This window comes from Vespula pensylvanica, chromosome 3 (assembly GCF_014466175.1).
Source record: "Vespula pensylvanica isolate Volc-1 chromosome 3, ASM1446617v1, whole genome shotgun sequence".
In the NCBI taxonomy this organism is placed as follows: domain Eukaryota; kingdom Metazoa; phylum Arthropoda; class Insecta; order Hymenoptera; family Vespidae; genus Vespula; species Vespula pensylvanica.
In genome coordinates this window covers 4,969,959-4,986,055 of record NC_057687.1, presented here as the reverse complement: position 1 = coordinate 4,986,055, position 16,097 = coordinate 4,969,959, and the positions used below count along the sequence as shown (strand labels likewise).

Genomic DNA, 16,097 nt, shown 5'->3' with positions numbered 1-16,097 from the left:
AATACCAAAGGATTATACAAGATAAGATGACTATCGAGAAGGAACTCGTAGAAGGTGATCGTGCGAGAGAAACCAACAAAAGATCTGCTGGATTTCCGAATTCCTTTTTTCTTTTTTGTATATTTATATTATAATTTTTCTTTTACGTACTACTGAAGAAATTGAAATAATTTTTATTTATATATTCGTGTATATCTTTTTGAATAACGATTGTATCTCTATTACGAATTTCGTATATTTTGAATGAATATAAAATTTTTGATCATTTCGTAATACAATATCGCAGAATTGTTTGTAAATTGTTTAATAGTATTAACGAAATGAACCTAGTAATAATTTTAATCTCTATTATGCGATGTTTTAAAAGTACTCGCATTGAAATTGAATTCTTCAGAACTTCATCATTCCCTCGACAAACGAAAATAGTGAGTTTAAAAAAAGGAAGAAAACATTCTCGACGGAACAGTTAATGGAGTGTGGAGCGCGAAATAAGAAATATACTATGAATGTCGTATTCCTTTCTCGCGTCTTGCTTTTAATTGCCCTGGAATTAAGAAGAGAACTGCACGAAACGAAAATGGCCTCCGTCGCGTTAGTATTTGCAAAAGAGTAGAAGAAAAATTAGTTTTACTTGGCTTTAGTTTCCAGCCAATTTTTTGTACACTTCTGCCGAGCGTGCGCGTGAGCGTGGCTTTGCTTAAAACGCCAAGCCAGTCGTCTTGCTCTCTCCGTCTTTCACGAGCTCGTAGTACCGCAACGTTTTGAACAAAAAGCTCATAAAAATTTAATAGATCGTCCGAGGGACCGAATGCAATGGCGGTCGCTTTATAGCTTACAAATGCTTCGTTTGACCGAAAACAATTTAGCTGAATCGAGGGCTTGCAACGGCATAAGCTCACAACGGCGTTTGATGCTTTCAAAGAATTCTCTTACGATTACTATTATATATCTTTTTGTTTATCTATCGACGAACTGTAGATTGGAAAGGTAAAAAGAAATACTTTCGCTATAATAATAAAGAGATATCGATAAATATATGTGATTTAAACGGTGATAAATAAAAATAGTTCATAAATCATAAAATCATTAATCAGAGATATTATCTACTTATCGATAAGAAGATTCAATTTAAAGCAATACAATAGCGCGATTATCGGCAATAAGTCCAAAGTCGGTGAAGACTTATCGTCTGATTTTCACTGCGTCGTATATCGCTTATATTTTTGAGAGGATCACACGTCAGCCAGCCAATTCTACGATTAAAACTAGATCAGCTATCATCGAAGTGTCGAGCGATATTTCGTCCAAGTTTTTTATGTACGACCACCGATAACTACCCCGTCGATCGTTGAAACCTATGCAACGATTGATCGACAGCTATGATATCAGAAACACCGTTAGACTATTTACATGTATTCGTAGACCACGCGTTTACACTTCGAGGGCAGCCAATGGGAATGTTTTGTCAATGTTCTCTTTTTCCTCTCACCGAATATCTCTACCTATTTCGGATTTCCATTGGAATCAATTTTTTCATTGCGTTACGTCGCTCGAAATTTATTACGAAGTTCGGAGACGATCCACAAGTTCACCGAACATAACGCGAATTCGATGTTTCGGCTAAACACCACGGTGCATTTAAACCGCTTCAATTGGAGATCTTATCGGTACTTTGTGGCTCGATAACCGAAAATGGCAATAGCCCAAAATTTAATCGTACCTATCTAATCTAAAAAAAAAACGTGAAATGATTTAATCGCTCTCGTAAGCATTACGAAGAGAGAATGCTCGATTATAATAATAATAATAATGATAATAATAATAATAATAATGGTAATAATAATAATAATAATAATGGTAGTAGTAATAACGGTAATAACGACCTTATCTCGCATAATATTTATGCCGAGCTTGGAAACATTTTTGGAAAGTACCGCGAAAGCCGTATTTTTCGATGCTAGATAATCCAAAGATACGGAAATCATAACTCGTTCGTTCTTTCTTCTTCTTCTATTACTCCTTCGAAAGTAGCTAGTAGTAGTACGATACCTACTTTCGCATGCCAGTTTCTGACTGTTTCCACTTCTACAGGATAGAGAACTACATATCACCGAATGCATAATCCTATTGCCGATTTTATGAAGATATTGCGCAGATGCAAAAGGTGTCGCTGCCAGAACGAGCACTGTAAAGGAAAGGGCAATGGACCGTTCACTCCCCCGAATTCGATCTGGATTTACGATATTGCTTTGAACACCACCTGAACCTTCGATCCTAGCTGGCTGGTACATCAACCGGAGTATAGCTTATCCTATCCTCTCTCCGATTCTTTCCCGACCTTCTCTACTTGTTTGCTTTTCTTTTTCGAAACGGATAAGAACGAAGAAAGAAGGAAGAAAGATAGAAACAGCTATATTTCTTTTTTCTTCGACTATGTACATAAGTAGAAGACTCGCGTGCACATCCGCGGTGGCTCCCATAAAATCGACGTATTTATAGAACGGACAGTTCTCATGGGTAAATTTATGTATTCACAGATAGCGAGCTAGCGCCGGCAATATAAATGAGATTTTAAGTATACCTATCGTGAACGTATATACTCTTGTTGTTAAGTTCTATAGTTATATACACTGCGTGTGCGTGCGAGTACGTGCACACGCAACGAAGACAACGACGAGAACGACGACGAGGACGACAACGACGACGACGACGACGACGACGACGACGATGACGACGACGACGACGACGAGGAGTACGACCTCCTCGTTGGGCTCTCGCTTTCTCCGCTTTTAAGCATATTTTCTATTTTCACCGGCGAGAGGGACGCGATAAATAATCGACGCATAAATCTCGTCGCGTGGCTCGGACGTATTCGATCGTTTAAAACGGCAGAGGGCGACCGCGCTATTATTTTCTCACCGTGCCTCCGCACAAGCGTTGTTCCCTTTTCCTTTCATCCCTTACCCCTACACTCTCTCACTCTCTTTCACTCTCTCTTTCTCTTTTTCTCTGTCTTTCTTTCTTTATTCCTCTTCGTACCTTTTCTCTTTCTCTCTTTTCCTCTCGTTTTATTTCTCTTCGCACATTTTCACACGATACTTTTCGAATTTCGAAAGGGTTTCCACACTCACGGTAAATCGACGGTATAACGTTTTTCTCGTAAAACGGAAGGAAAAGTTTGAAATTGAATTTGGCGCGTGATCGATCGACCGACTGAATTCAAAAGCTTATGTTATTTTTCTCGTGGTATTTAATGACGTTTCTTGTCATGACAATTTTTGTCGACATGACAACGAGAGGAAAGGAAAGAAAGAAAAAAAAGGAAGAGAAAGCAAGAAATAAATGAAAAAAGAAAAAGAATAAAAAAGGACGACTAGACGTTCTTACTATCCCTGCAATCTAGCGTGTCGTGATGCATTTAACTTTACAACGACACCGAAATCTACGTCGTAAATTACATCGGATGCTTTTTCTGATCGATGAGAAGCGAGACGGAAGAATAAGAAAGGCGCTTTATCACGGCTCGTTCAAAATGAAACACGCGCTGGCATAATCGTGAAATCTTTCATTCTCATTGTTGGTATAGATTAACGATAAGTTATCGTTCCTCGAAAGAAATGTCACGAAATCTATGGGACACGCTTATCAAATCGTGTTTTCGACATCGACTTTAGTTATTATTAAGTATATCGTTTAACCGATCGTTAAATATTATTATACTTATTTTCGTCTTATTTAGAGTCTTTATAAAGAAATAAATAGGAGGGAAAAGGATCGTCGTTCTCGGAGATTTCCGAATGAAAAACTTTTATTCCACGATGAAAAAAGGTTATTCTCGGTAAAAAGGTAGAAACGTGTCGGTGGCAGGCAGCGACACCGCTGAGAGAACCGACACCGTGCGAATTTCATTAAAAGCATGACGGCGAAAAGGCTAACCCTGTCGTCGGTTCACGAGGAAAAGAAACGAATGAATTTATAGTTTTTAATATTTGTTCATTGTGTCGTCTCACTGCGGCGGCAACGACGAAAGGAGCTACTGCGACAATAGTCTTCATAGTTGGAAAGAAGCCGATGAAAGGATCCTGGTATAAACGTCTTTTCTCGACTTGGATTATTAGTTGAAAAGCTCGCCGTTCCAAGATTATCCTTTTTCTGGTGAATTCGTAGGAAAGAAAATTTTTATATAAGAATCGTCGTTAAGACGTAAGATTTTTTTCGTTGCTCTGGCATACTCTTGCACAACGTCGTTTGAACAGGAAGAAAGGAAGGGTCCAAAATCAAAACGGACGATATCAACTGGACTACTAGTGCGGCCGATGTTGGAGGAAAGGCATCTGGTATAGGAGAAAGAGGAGAAGCAAGAGAGCTTGCTTTTCGAGAGTTGTAGTGGTAGAACGTTCCATCCGTAACGTCGATGAATAGAGAGGTAATGAATCGCAGTGGACACCAACACGGAAGAGGCGAGGCGATTCTAGGCATTGGTCCGGTCCTCCTGTCTGAAAAATATATAACCGAGGGATACCTACACCTACCTTGGCCTCTCTAGTACTTGCCTATATTCTCCGTGACGTGTGGCCTAGGTGAAATGGCAGACTAGTACGTACCAACCTCTACCACGTCGGTGTCCTCTCGTATTAAAGTCAGCTGCCAAATCTAGAAACCCTATCTTCGCTTCGAGCCTATCACGGTATTCACGGTTGTACCCTGGAAATCGAGTCGGTCACCGGAAACGACTCCATTTCGACTAGATGCTTCTCCTGCTTCCCTATTTATAGTTTTACTTCCGATCCTTTCGCCTGACCTTTTTATCGGTTTTCCCTTCCCTCTTACCTCTTTTACTAACCACTATCCCTTTATACCTCTTTATCTCTCTCTCTCTCTCTCTCTCTCTCTCTCTCTCTCTCTCGTTTTTTCACTTAAAAGGAGCTCTCGTTCGTACTTGGCCGATCGATCGATCGAATTCAGGATTACGAGTACGAGGGAAATCACTTTGCAACGAACCCGCCCACCAAGAAAGACGCCTCAGGCAACCTTCTTGAAATAACCGAATCATTTAGATTTCGAGGAACTGAGAAGATAACTGGCAGGAAGAAATAGTGAGGAGAATCCGAGAAAGAACGTCGTCGTCTTCGGAAAAGGCTTCGAAGAGAACTTACGAAGGAAAAGGGCAACAATTTTATCAATACGAACCGGAAAGAAGAAGATGGGACCATATCTATGCTCACCTGCAAAATCGATCGTGGATTTTTCTTAAAGCCGATTCGCACCTCGCGAAACAGGATCTGCTTACGACGCAAGAAAAGAGTCTGTTCAGAGACTGCAAATTGGAATGTACGTTGGCGGAAATTGCTAGCATTCTTTCTATTTTTTTCTTTTTTTTCTCTTTTTTATCCTTTCGTTGCATTTCTCAGATTCTTTTAAAACCATTTAAAACAATATAATAGAAAATGATTTGCGCAAGTTAAATACTTTCATATATATATTAAAAATTAAAAATGATCAATGTACCCTAAGGATACATTAAGAAAAAATTCTTTTCTAACGTCATGTTAATAAAACCGAATAATGAAATGATAGAATATGTTCTTAATGTTAGAGATTCAACAGTGAGAAATGTTTCAGATAGAGTTCATAACAGAGCATTCAAACAAAACCGACGACATTTTTCATTATGCTTTTTTCTCCTTCGGTCTGAAGCCAGTTGATGTTTTCAATTTATAAGTGTTAAATGTTTAATTTGAATCACGAAACGAGAAACTGCTATTTTGAGCTAAAACTAGAAATCAAATGATATCAGATAAAGTACGTTTGAATGTAATTGTTTCTTTTATTATTCGTTCTCATTAAAATGGCGGATTCAAATGAAGCCCAGAGCATTATCTATTCGTTTCATTCATTGATACTCATTGATACTCTCTCTTATTGCAGAGAAAATATTTCCGAGAAATCTAATTTTGATTTTCGCAAGGCTATAAGAATCGTTTTGCTTTCATAAATTATGTAAGTAACTACGATAAGTTGACGGTGAGAGTTGTGAAAACGATCCCGATTAAATAATATAAAAGAAAGATTTGATTATATATTTTTAAGCTATTTAAACAAATTCCGATTGATCTCAGTAGAAATGTATTGAAAGTTATTTTTTACATATAAAAGTTATTGTTAAATATAATATATATAATAATATAAAATAAATATATAATATATATAAATATAAAATATTATTCGTTTATATTACATACGGTGACTTCAGTTTATATGAGAAACAATTTTTATATTTAAAAAAATTTGTAGATTATAAAGATTTGATATCATTACAGACAAATATGTTGGGTTATATGACAAAAAGATTGAGAAACACTGTTTTACTTCTACTATCACATACGAAGTAACAGAGCATTATAAAAACCCCATAAAAAGCATTTTCTCAAGTGATGGTGGTGGGTGGGACGCTAACCGAATGACACAAGAATGCATCCAGCCACGCTTTAAACGTCATTGTAATATCCTATGCATTTTTAGAATGTTTTTACATTCTTCATGTTTCCAGTCTGATTTTATATCGCTTTGCTTGATCGCGATATCAGCTTGTACGTTTAATATTTAAAGAGAGTATTACAGGAAGGAATATTTATACGATCGCTATGTAGAGAATTTTCAATCGTTTTGCGGTCCAAATATGGGGAAATCTCTTTCCTTTGTATTACTATCTATCGCCTAATTCAAAAAATAGTAAACATGAATTACAAGTAATATTAGAGGCAAACGTAAATTGTTATTCGCTTGTAAAAATCAATAGGAGTTCCGTGTTTATTTATAAATCTCGCATCATATTTGAAAACACGAACATAGAATTTTTCTCGATCGCTTTCCATTGGTTTTTATAGTTTCCATTAATTCATAGCGCAAACTGTGCGAACATATATCGACGTACAATATAGTTTATAAATACGAGTTATTTGTATTTCGAATAATGTGGTAAAAGAAAAGGATTTATCTTCTAAAAATAAACAGGGACATCGAGTCTTTTTGTAACTCTAATGGATTTACTTTGAAAATGAACGGCACGAGACGTCGAACTTTCCCACGAATAAACACGTCTACCTGGACCATCAAGAAATTAATCCATTTTGTACATCAACCAATCGGCGAGTGAACATTCGACGCTCGTTCCTATCCCATTGACGTTGTAACATCATTTTATCGAGTTTAAAAAATAATTGTGAAGCATCTATCGGCCGATAATGCGTTCGTTGATCGTCGCTTTCTCCAATGCAATTATAAAAATCTATCGGAGAGTAGTAATTACTATGGAAATAAAAAAAAATAGAGATTTTCGTTGGTGATAAGCGAGATTAATCGTTGCGAAAACGTCGGATGATCACCAAAAATATGCTCATATCTACGGAAATCCAATAAAACTGTAACTGCTGCGAATGGATATTGGAAAACGTATGTTCAATATATCGAATAAAGGTACCTAATCGATATGGTGTATTTTACGTAGACAACGTAACTTTATTTATTTTTTGTTTTGCATAAAATAACGAAGCGATATAAAAAGAAATTCTTTTTTATTTATTTATTTATTTTTTACTTTTCATCTTTATATTCCCGTTTATATTTATCTGCATACGTCGATATTTCGAAACGATTTGCGCTTGTAAACGTCGAAGATGAGGAAGATCGCGTTTTCCGTAAATTTGATCGAACGCGTCTAGGGGAACGATATCGCATAGAGAAAGATGAGAAGGATCGACGTGCCGGATATATTCGTTTCCGTGCGGAAACAAAGTGATTCGCTTTAAAATCAGAATGTGGAAGAAGAAACGTACGAACTCGAAATAGACGATAGACGTCGCAGTGTGTTTTGCTTACGGGTAAGGACATTCAGCCATTTCACGGTGGCTCGATAAAAAGCGAGCGAGTACTGCTAGGAAGAAGGGTGTGGATGACGAGATCGAAGAGATTTCGTGCTGGTTCGAAGCGAAGAGATGTCTTTCGACGAAGAGGTGCGAGAGATAGTCGAAAAGCATACTAGCTAGATGACGATCGATGCAGGTGGGGATTTGAAGGGGGTGTTAGAGGGTGGTTAGAGGGTAGTCATAAACGACATGAATAGGAAGAAAAACTGCTAAACGAAAATGCCTGCCCCGGAAGAATCGGGACGAGAGATCTAATGGGGAAAATAATGGATTTTCGGCACTAAAGATCGCCCGGCCAGATCGGTCCGTCCACCATCTCCTTTTCCATCTCTCTCTTTCTATCGGTCTTTCACTTTATACCTAGTATCCTTCTTTCACCTATCTCACTCATCTCTCGATTTCACTCGTCTCCGTTAACGAAATAGGACGTGACAACTTCCTCTTATTGAACCTTCGTGAGAGGAAGTTCTCTTTCCCTTCGCGATCTTGCAAAAGCTTTTCTCTCTTCCTATCCGGTTAAAATCACCGGATGGATCATCGTTGAGACTTCCTCTTGGTCGCTAATTGATTGTTTGCCAAATTTTATGCGGACCTCGGTGTGGCGAGGAAAGATTTACCGTTCCACGGCACGCCAACCTTCCTAGCACGCTCGAGAATTCCTCACGAATACGCGTACTATTCTTTCTCCCGCGCACGATCTTGCATCTCTCTCTCTCTCTCTCTCTCTCTCTCTCTCTCTCTCTCTCTTTCTTTTTCTTCGCTTCGAAAGAATAAAAAAGTAGCCGAGAGAGAAAAAAGAAAAAGGAAAAATATATATTTAGCACCGGCGGCACGAGCTCGCGGAACTTTTCCACCCCTGCCTCGGGTTTCTCATGGAATGTTACGTCGCGTGTCGTGCTTGCTGCTCGGTATTTTATACTCCGCTTTTACCACGTTTGCGGATTTTTCCTCTCTCTCTCTCTCTCTCTCTCTCTCTCTGTCTCTCTCACTCTCACTCTATCTATATATCTATTCCTCTCCGTCTCTTGTGATTCCGAGCCTTTGACCCCAAACTTTTCTATTTTTCCTACGTGATATTTTACTTTCTATTCTAGGAGAGTCCTTAAAGAAGAAAGAATTCTCCTTTTTCTGGAAAAAGAAGAGGTAGGAAAAAGATGAAATATAACAAAATAACGTTATAAAAGAATATACGATAGAGAAGGAAATGGGAGATGGAGAGAGAACGATAGAGAAGGGATGGTCGAAGGGTTAGAGAGCAACGAACAATGTCAGTGTGGAGAGGAGGTGCCGTAGCGTGCAGTCTATCAGAGATTAGCGGGTCGATCCATTAGGGGGTGATTTAGACCGTCGGTCCCCGAGCACTCTGCGGCAGAGTCCACAGGCAACAACATGTACAAGCTAGTGCACACTATGACATGGGAACAGCATACTACTACGCGAGAATACTCGAATCTCCTACCCCACATTGGATCTACAACGACGACCTACGTAGCTATCCACCTGGCGTCATCATCCTCCTTCATGCGTACATCCACTAGAATCTCTGCTTGTGCGAGGCACCGATGGCCAATGTTCGCTGACCAGCATAATCAGCCCAAATGAAGTATGCGAGCACCAGGGGCATATCTGGCGATACTCCGAATGCTATTCTCTTCCGTCTAATTCCTTCTCTTCCTACCTCGAATATCACAGATTCTAGAATACGTATATATATTTATATTTTTCCTTCGATCTTACATATTAAGTGAACAATAGATTCATACATCCAAATAATCTGTGAAAATATTATTTCTTTTTTTAGGATTTATAAGAATGCTGCATAATTTTTAGAATGAAATGAATAAGCTGCAGTGTACTCTCGTTTTGGAGTAAAATGCAGAAGAGAAAGAGAGAGGGAGAGAAAGAGAGAGAAATGGAACGAGAAGAGTAGAGAACGAGATAGTGGACAATCGAAGGGAGCTCGCGTGGAAGGATACGCGGAGGACACACGTGCTACGGGATGGTTTCGAGTCCCAGGGGCGCGATGTGTCGTGCCTAATTACAATGCCCAGCCCTATCCCCTGTCCAAATACAAACAGCGAGAGCTAATGCACCCTATTCCTCTGTTTCTCTCTCCCCTTTCTCTCTCTCTCTCTCTCTCTCTCTCCCTCTCTTCTCTCAACGTTACATCCTCTTCCTCCAACAAGCTCCTACAGTCGGCGAAATACGTACCTGCGCGGCGAGTTGCACCTTGCAGCGTTCTGTCAATATCTGTCGATATTGTCGGCCGATTGCGGCTGACCGTTACTACTGTCGAGCGTTGGTGTCACATTGGACTTTACTACTTGCTGTGGTTAAACGTCCAGTTAAGCGACGGGGATTACACACTCGTGTTGTCTCTCTCGGTGTTATGTCTTAACGATTCCTTTTATTTTCGTTATTTCTTAATTTTCATTTTTTCCTTGATAAATAATACTATATTAAAAGTGAATAGAAAAACGTACGTAAAAGATACATATGAAAAAAGGATATTTTTTATGTTGCGTATATAAAGAAAAAAAAGAAAAAAAAATAAGCGGGATAATATCGAAGAGCGTATCGGCCGCAGGCGATGAAACCAAAGAGTCACGTAGCCAGCATTCGGCGTAGGTGAAAGCACGCATTTTCGAAATGCAAACCAATTTTCGTGCTGGAGATTAATGGACGGTACGAACGGACGGCACCGAATATCACATATTTTCCGAATAATATGCAACGCTCGTAAATAATAACAAGTCGTGGCTAGTTCCCGCGTGTAAAAACGAGCTCCCGACGAAATGGCGTTGCTAAATAGCTTTCGTTAAAAATCCTCGTAGCGTAACGTTGGTCATTCCTCGCTTTGCCTTCTCACTCGCTCTATCTTTCGATAAAACAGGAAAGGCGATAATTTAAAATTACGATGTTCTCCCGCGAACAAATCCATCGATTTATCGCTTTTCTCTCTTTCGCTCTCTTTCTCTTTCTCTATTTCTCTTTTTTTTATACAAATGATCCATCGCGAAACTCGAAAGATATGAATATACGATGCTAATGGAGGCGTCAAGATTAGAATTCGAGTAAGACCGGTCGACGAGGTACCACGATACTGCTATTTTGTTCCGAGAATTTCAGCGGTGGCGCGTTGACTAACGCTATCGTGAAGCGGGCAAGCCATGACGATGGCCAATTACCGGGAGCAATTAACGCTCACGCTAATTGCCAGCAAAAATTACAATAAGTAATTAGTGTCCTTCGGTAGTCGTTTGTAATTAACTTACGCGCAGCTGCGTTTTTCCATTATGTATTTTATACCCTTTCCCGGCTTTGAGTTAAAGTCTGTCCGCGGTTGTACGCGACTATTCGTTGCTATTACCAATTCGTTGAAAGAAGACAAAGATGGAGAAAGAAAAATTACATTTTTGTACATTTTAAGTTTCCTTTCGAATAATAACATTTGATGTTCGCGGAAAGAGAGAGAGAGAGAGAGAGAGAGAGAGAGAGAGAGAGAGAGAACATTCTGAAATATCATTCAATAATATTTTTTATCACTTTATTTATACGTATGAAAGGTAACCAAGATGAAGGAGAAAGAGGAGGCGCTAGACAATGCAACGTGATATCTACGAACAAGCATGTACCGCAGGATTGTTGTGAGATGCATATACACATTTGTGTATATATATATATATATATATATATACACACGAACGCCTTCATATGAGCATAGATACGTCGCGCATTTCTTGCGAATAAACGCGACGTGCCAGAGAAGGATAAGGTTTATGACGTTCATTCGGTGAGCGCATCTATCTTATGTGCACTGTCCGTCAACAAAAGATAAGTCGTTTCACGTGACATCAACTCACGGGAAGGAGTCCCTATTGCATTGCTCGAGAGACGTTAACGGCCTCCTTCTCTTGCGCACACCGATATGAAAAATGCGAACTACGTATTTGTATGTCTATGTATATATATTTGGTTTAAAATGAAAAGATTAAGAAAAACGTCTTGATTCTTATGCGATACGTATAAAAATAATTATAAAATACGTATGTCGATTCCATTCGTGAATATTCTTAAAGTTCCTTCGATCGTTCTTTCTCTTTAAGAATCAAAGGTGGTCATCGCGAATAAACTCACGCAAAAGTATTGGATTTCTTCTCCTCTCGAGGATCGTCCTTTGAATTTTTCTTCTTGTCAACGATACGTCTACAAAATGGATGCATTATTGTCGAGAGTAGGGTCAGAGGGAAAGGGAAAAGAATTGAGTAGGAGCACTCGGAAGAAAGCATAAAAGAAAAAAGGGACTCGGATCCATTCGTTTGTGGGGTCAACCGAATGGCCTTAAATCACCGCTGATTTCATCCTTGTCTGTCATACTATCGTACGATTTGCGAGACTCTCCCTCTATATCTTTCTTTCTTTCTTTCTTTCTTTCTTCTTCTCTGTCTCTCTCTCTCTCTCTCTCCTTCTCTCTCTCTTTCTATTTCTCCCTGTGATATTGCGAGTTCCTAGTCTTCCGTCTTTTCCTACGTCGAGATATACCTCTACTATGCTTTTAATATAAGTGCGTCGAAACCGAGTCGTTTCCTCCTACTTACTTCTTTACCATATCGTTTCTATACATTTTCCTCGTTTCACGGAAACGATATTTCAACGTTTTCGACATTCAACCGCAAGCACTTCGACTTTCGATAAAAAAGCGAACTTCCGAATTTATCTCTAATATTTACGTATGTAAAAATCTTCTCACGAATCGTTAAAAAAGGAAGAGATAATTAAATATTTCAATGGATTCACAAGGGACTTATTAATTTGTAAAATTAAAGATATATATATATATAATTCATCTATATATCTATGTGTATATATATATGTGTGTGTGTATATATATATATATATCCTATTACGTATCTATACGTATGTTTGTTAGATGTCGATTACTGTGACAATATCAGCAAGTGATCGATATTCATTGAATAATCGGATATCCTAACGAACTGCATTGAAAGATTAACCAAATGACATCGTGTATCGTATAGAAATATCTATATTACTGTTACATATGCAATCCACACAGTTTAACATTGTCGTTGATAATGCTTAATAAAATGTATGAAGAACAAATGAAACACAGTTTTAATCAAAACATAGCAAGTTTTAAAGGATCGTAACTATAACTCAAGATACTTATTGTACGCATATTACTAATTATATTATTATGTTCTACTTCATATTATATAGACGTTCATTATGGGCAATTAGCGAGCAGGGTAATAACGAAATTAATCGCGATGCAACGTAATTGCATCCAATGCTGCTGCAGCTCGGAATCATATTACTTATCATAACCGCGTAGCGCCTAACACTCGCTTATTTCGAAAATGAACAATTTATTAATATATCCCACGAATCATATCTTCGATTCGTTCTTTACAAAGAAAAATATTTGCTCAGTTCTCGATCTTGTAAAAAAAAAAAAAAAAGAAACAGATCAGAAAACAAAACAAAGAAGAAATATACGAAATGTTTTTACAAATGTTTCTAATTATCTCTTTTCAGTTCAGAAATGAGCCATATGCGTTCGTGGAGTACGCGGATCACGCGTCAGCATCTGCAGCCCTTGGGGCTCTTCATCAAAGACATTTTCTAGACAAGGTAAGTTCTTCAAAAAAATTCTATTTCTAAAATCGGATTATCGTACGCGATCGAATATATCAGGTAGATCCTCGTAAGTCATCCGCTCGATGTTACCACAAATGGTATAGTCAGTCTGGTTGCGTTTATCATCCTGCTGTCAGGAACCCTTCCTCTTTTACCATCTTGGCATATTCTGATGCCACGTAGAGTTAAAGTTCTCTCGTTGACGGTTGCCAGCCTTGTTCGTGGTTCGAAACGAACAAGAGGGATAGGAGTAAATCGAGAACGGTGAGAAAGGTTGTTTCAAAGGTAGGAGAGCGGCTGGTGGATAGGTATGTTGAAGTTGAAGGAAAGGTGGGCAAAGGTGGGATCCTGTTGGAATAGCTAATGCTCGAATATGTCATAGTTTGGTGGAATACGGTTAGAATTATACATGTTTCGATATATACGCTTGAGTTAGCTCATTCTCCTTTATCGTTCTCTCTTTACTCTCCCCTTTTCCTCTTCCCCCTTCTCTTTACGTTGCACGTTCACTCGCTTCATCGTACTCGGAGCTACCTGTACCTGAGCTTGTTCGGTTTCCGCGCAACCTCCTCTTCCTTGTCGCCCTTCCCGGTGCTCGTTCGGCCTCTATTTCATATACAAACCCCACCTACCTACCAGAATCACCACCACCATCAGCATCTACCGATTTACCGTGGCGTTCTCCGAGACATACCTATATCGTAGCCCGTAACGCGGAGAGTTACTCGGTTAGTTTAGATTCGCTCAAGCAAGTTTTGATGTCGTGCTCGCCTTCCCCCCAATCTCCTTCATCCGTTCTCCCCCTTTCCTCTTACAACTCTACGACGTAGCCTTCTACGGCTACCTCTCTCTTTCTCTTTCTCTCTCTCACTCTCACTCTCACTCTCTCTCTCTCTCTCTCTTTCTCTCACCCTCTCCCTGTTTCTATCTCACACATACACACAAGTACCTCTTCTAGCTCTCCTAGCTACCACCGACGACACATTACTAATGCCGAACTGGTCGTAATAGATTGGATGCCTGGAACTTGGATACGCCAACTAATGTGGCGGGCAACCCCTTTTCACTCGTCATCCCTCCTCCTACTTCTCTTTCACCTTGCAAAATCCTCCCTCCACTCTCGTCGACGTGCTGCTACCGCACCTTCTACACCACCACCATTACCACTACCACCACCGACGACGACAACAATGTTGCCGGGATTTCGGCTAGCTCTACAAAGGGATACCTCCAAGTACCGTTCATGGATCAAGCTCAGTATGTCTCTCTTGCGCTGACATTCTTGGGAACACTCTTGGATCATTGAACCCTTTAGCAAACTATAAGCTAACGTTAGTTACGGTCTTTTGGAGTGTCCCGAATCTAAATTCAGACGATGCTGATCGAATATTACGATGTATCGATTAATTTCTACATGAATGGACGAAGAAATACCAAAAGATATCACAAAGGTTATGATTTCTTTTTAAACCCGAAAAAACATTCATTCCGCAATGCGGTTCTAAATGAACGACTGAACGTCGTGAATGGTATAGAAAGCGCTCAGGCATTTTGCTATGTAACGAGAGGAATTAACCCCCCAAGTTTAAGCACGATACAGGTACAGGAGCTGACTTTACTTCACTTACCAACCGTTCGTCCTATACCAACGAAGCTCCTTATTCCGCTAGCAACAGCAGTAGCAATAGCAATAGCAGCAACAGCAGCTCTACCACCACTATCATCAACCCCTTTCCTCATCTTCTCAGCCGCTATAGTCTCTACCTCCTTCTCCCTACCTCCCTCCTCTCACTCTCTCTCTCTCTCTCTCTAGTACTCGTTAGCTCGAATTATACTTGCTCGTGACTTCGCGGCAAACGGTATACCCGACGCGATCGTGCGTGGTAAGTAACTCGCGCTCAAGATTATTAATACGACCGCAGTGCGCCTCGATTCTCTTCTCCGTTTCTCGATTTACCTTCGCCATTAGCAACGACCTGTCATCACTTGGACGGGCCGTATCGTTTCTGTACGAATAAATCACCAACTATGTTTACTTTTTGTAGATACGTTAATAACAATATAATTATCTAATGTCATACTACGTTCTTAGTGTATCACCTTCGTTGTTTCTTTATTTATTTTCACTATTCACCGATGTACGGCGATCGTTTCTTTCTTTCGAGTTTATGTATAGATAAAGAAAACTGTATAAATCACTAATATCGGATATTTTTGAAAGATAAAAATGATTTTATTAAAGTTTATAGACTCTGATACGAAGTCAATTAGTTCAAGAGTATCTTTGTTATTTACGATAATAAAAGATGTTTTAAAACAAAAGTAATATCGATTTTCTAGAACTTACCGGATGGAAGTAGCTGCGTGCGGAGACCCTTATCTCTTTTTCGATTTTATAAAATGTACACAAGTACTTCTTATATATCGAAGAAAATAATACGAGGAGAGGAGAGAGAAGCCATTCCCCTTGCCATCACGCTGGATTCCTTCCGACTCGATACAAGTTTCGAC

General features: G+C 39.2%; 1 long non-coding RNA gene across 1 annotated transcript in view; it reads left to right on the top strand.

Moving 5' to 3' along the window:
• The window catches only part of LOC122627628, a 28,769-nt gene extending 13,387 nt beyond the window's left edge, over window positions 1-15,382 (top strand). The window contains exons 2-3 of the long non-coding RNA XR_006326890.1: window positions 13,485-13,580; window positions 14,598-15,382. This is a non-coding gene — a long non-coding RNA (uncharacterized LOC122627628). The remainder of the gene's footprint in view (window positions 1-13,484; window positions 13,581-14,597) is intronic.
• The last annotated feature ends 715 nt before the right edge of the window (window positions 15,383-16,097 follow it).